At 33.3% G+C, this 3638-nt stretch overlaps 1 long non-coding RNA gene across 1 annotated transcript; it reads left to right on the plus strand.

The window, feature by feature from the left end:
• Window positions 1–537: 537 nt before the first annotated feature.
• On the plus strand, window positions 538–3407 carry LOC113362019. Its single transcript, XR_003365494.1, has 3 exons — window positions 538–593; window positions 2315–2384; window positions 3357–3407. It is a non-coding gene; the product is annotated as an uncharacterized LOC113362019 (long non-coding RNA).
• Window positions 3408–3638: the final 231 nt, after the last annotated feature.

Here is a 3638-nt window from a genome sequence, read left to right on the forward strand (position 1 = left end):
ATGAGAATTCTATAGTAGTTTTAGTGAGGGTCTCACGTCTGTATTTTCTGTACGAAATTTCATGAATTAACACAAACTTCTGCAAATCATCTCAGCCATCCAACTTGGCTAGCCAATTTAACCGGTTTAGATTTAATTTGATCCAACCAATAGGATGTCAAAATGGCTACCGGCCATCATTCTCCTATAGGATCGACCACCACATCTTTAATGTACATGGATAGCTCCTGGCAGCTGCTCAAATATGACCGCCCTAGCTTGCGCGTGATTGGTCAAAATAATGTAGGAATTACCAATAGGTACTAATATTATGGGCCTATGTAATGGCGGGTCCATCTATTAAGAAACGGTAACCAAAGATCTTTTCTTCATGAAAGTTAAGATGCTGGACCAAAGATTTTATCCGCAGATCCTAGCACACGTGTGACTTTCAGCAGAATACCAAAAATATCCTTGATATGTAAAATTAGAACAACCGGGATCCTAACATTCTTTTCATTTCTCTCACATTTTCTGTTTTGTGGGAGCTCTGGCGACGAAGATTTTATTGACCTCATGTGATTTGCAAACTCAAGCTTGATTGATTGTATATCGTAAGTTAATTTATTCTTTATTAATCTTTATTTTATGTTTCTTCATGATTCCATCTTGATCTGAGGTCCAAATATCTTGAATTCATGGTAACAAATTCAAATTTCAGATTCTAGGGTTTCTAAAACAAGAATTCAACATTTTTGTTGTCGTTGTTGTGTTTACGATCTTCGTGCTTGATTAGTTAATTATTTACTTCAATATTGATGAAAATAGTTCAGATCCAGATTGATAATTATGTTTGATGTTCATTTATATATTAAATATGATTTGTTTTAATTTAATTTTATTAGTTTTGGGTTTGTTTTCATTTTGGTTTTGTGTATGAAGCATCAGTACATATGTCATGTATTGTATTTTTCTCTATGTTTACTATGTATATATAGGTTATTCCTTCTTTTTTTGATGATTTCATACTAAAATTAGAGAATAATTTGTATGATCTTATAATATATGTGTTGTAATGCATTTTTTATTTGACTTGTCGTTGATTCTAATGTTCTCTCAATGATTTCATAGATTTTCTTTCAGTGAGATTACTACTTCTACACAATTTTTTTTTAAAGTAATGCTTTTTTTGTTGTTTGAGACTATTTAATCCAACAATACATATATGGCATACCGAAAAATATGCGTTGATTTTGTTTTATTCATAGATTCGCCACTTATTTCATATTGATCCAGCAGTACATATATGGCGTACTGGGAAATATTGTTTTTATTTTGTTATATTTCCAGAAATATCAGTGCATAAACGCTGCACACCAGATAAATCAATGTATATATGGTGCACTGTGAAAAAAGCAGCGCGTAAACGATATACTCAGAAAAAATCATATTTGGTGTACTATAAATGAATGAACTAGTATATTGAGTGCATAATATGCTTTATTTTGGTTAACTTAGGGAAGTGTGATGTGTACATGATGTTACTAGTTTTACTTGGCTAGAAAGTACTTGCTTCATTTTAGTTTCTTCGGTATGTTATGGTGTTGATGTTAGAAAAGTTTGACCCATGAGTACATGGGTTCCCACACTATGGCTAAGGCACCAGGAGCAACTATATATATACATAGAGTTCAATTATTATGGAATTTATCTAATCTGTTTATTTATTCAGATTCTCGGACTTCTTATTTGTTATTTCTTAGTACATATGTTATCGTCACAAAAACCTAATTGAAGTGGTTTTATTTATGTGGAATCATAGGTCTTATACCACGTTATCTCAGTACATATATGCTGTACTCACAAAAACCTACTTTATTTTTGAGAATATGATCTGAATGTGCATATATGTGGTACTAAAGAAATCTAAGTTATTTCTACAAATGTATATAGTGTTTTTTGTTTATTTCTATGTATGATCCAATAGTACATATATGACGTACTGTTGTTTTGAGTGCATATTTTCATGACTTTCTGTTAGAGTTTGTGAGTGCAGATGCATCTCTATCTGCTTGAGTACATTTCAGTTCTACCATGTTAATTGAGTGCATATTCATATTTCACATGCCTGTCTATATGTTGTCTATTGCGTAAATAATGGTATTCTTAAACGACACACTGCAGCTTAATGGGAGTTGTAAATAATTTAGCTATACGGTTTGGTTAAATGTAATGTATCGTTCTGCAAGGTAACCGAGTAAGACTTCTTAACTGGGGTCGAGGAAGCGTTACAAACATGAAATTTTGTTAACGAAGTATATATCTTTCTTTGCAGGATGGCAGGTCGATTTGGAACTAAGAGGTTGAAATTATATTCGTATTTTTAACAGATTATCTAAACTTTGGTATTTTATACTTCCCTTAGATGATTTAAACTTTCTACAAATGCCTGAACTGTGACTGTCACCAAAATACTAGTACATTTTGATCATTCTTGACTTTGTGTGGATAGTGGAATTCAAACTGTAGTTCACTTTGGTTTTTGGTATATGTTTATTTATAATGAGTGCAACAGATATGTACTCGAATTGAGTGAGTGTATATTTGGCGTACCGAGAGATCCATTTGGAAATGTGATGTTGCTAAACTCAATCTTTGTATGTTTGCAAATCTTTTGCAGTTACATTAGTCTGCCACTGTATGCTCTTGTCACTTAGGTTAGCCAACACAGAGAGAGTATTTCACTTTTATAAAATTTGGGTGTTTTTTCTATAATCATTGTACTCGTGAGCTCCATGGGGCTATTGCATGTTTACAGACCGTGTCTGCTGGTGAATCTAGACTAATATGAGCACTAACTGATTTCAGGGAGTAGCGGCTATGATTTTGAATGTGCAGAGAGGTGACATTGTAAATGCATAAATTCTGACTGTCACCAAAATATTAGTACATTTTGATAATTTTTAGATTTGTATAGATAATGGAATTCAAATTAAATCGTAGATCACTTTGGGTTTTGGTTTATGCTGATTTGTTATAAAGTGCAGCGGACATGTACTCAAATTGAGTGAGTGTATATTCGATGTACCGAGAGATATATTTGGAAAAGTGATGCTGCTAACCCAATATTATGTCTGTTTACAAATCTTTTGCAGCTACATTAGTCTTCCATTGTATCCTCTTGTAACTTAGTTTAACTAACGTAGTGAGAATGTTTCACCTTTATCACATTTGGGTGCTCAACTCTTGTAATCATTTTACTCGTAAGCTTCATGGGACTGTTTCATGTTTACAGACATTTAATTTTATGGTTGTTTTGGAAGGATTTTTGTGTCTACTGATGCGTTTGGACTAATATGAGCACTAACTGATTTCAGAGAGAAGTGGCTGTGATTTTGAATGTGCCGAGAGGTGGCGTTGTCCATTAGAATCTTTCAAAGCTTAAGAAGCAAGTAGCCTAAGTTGAGAACAAGTGCACCACTTATCAATACTTCCTGTAGAGCCTAATCTAGGGAGATGCTGATATCGGGTGATATATTTCTTTGCCTGGAACCTATAGTAATTGTCGTTGCTAGTTCGAGTGTAAGATATCCATTTCTTATGGGATACTTGATAAGAAGGAAGTCACTAAAGTTGGTGTATTTCCCTATAACGCAGTG

The sequence above is a fragment of the Papaver somniferum genome, chromosome 3 (genome assembly GCF_003573695.1).
Source record: "Papaver somniferum cultivar HN1 chromosome 3, ASM357369v1, whole genome shotgun sequence".
Classification (NCBI taxonomy): domain Eukaryota; kingdom Viridiplantae; phylum Streptophyta; class Magnoliopsida; order Ranunculales; family Papaveraceae; genus Papaver; species Papaver somniferum.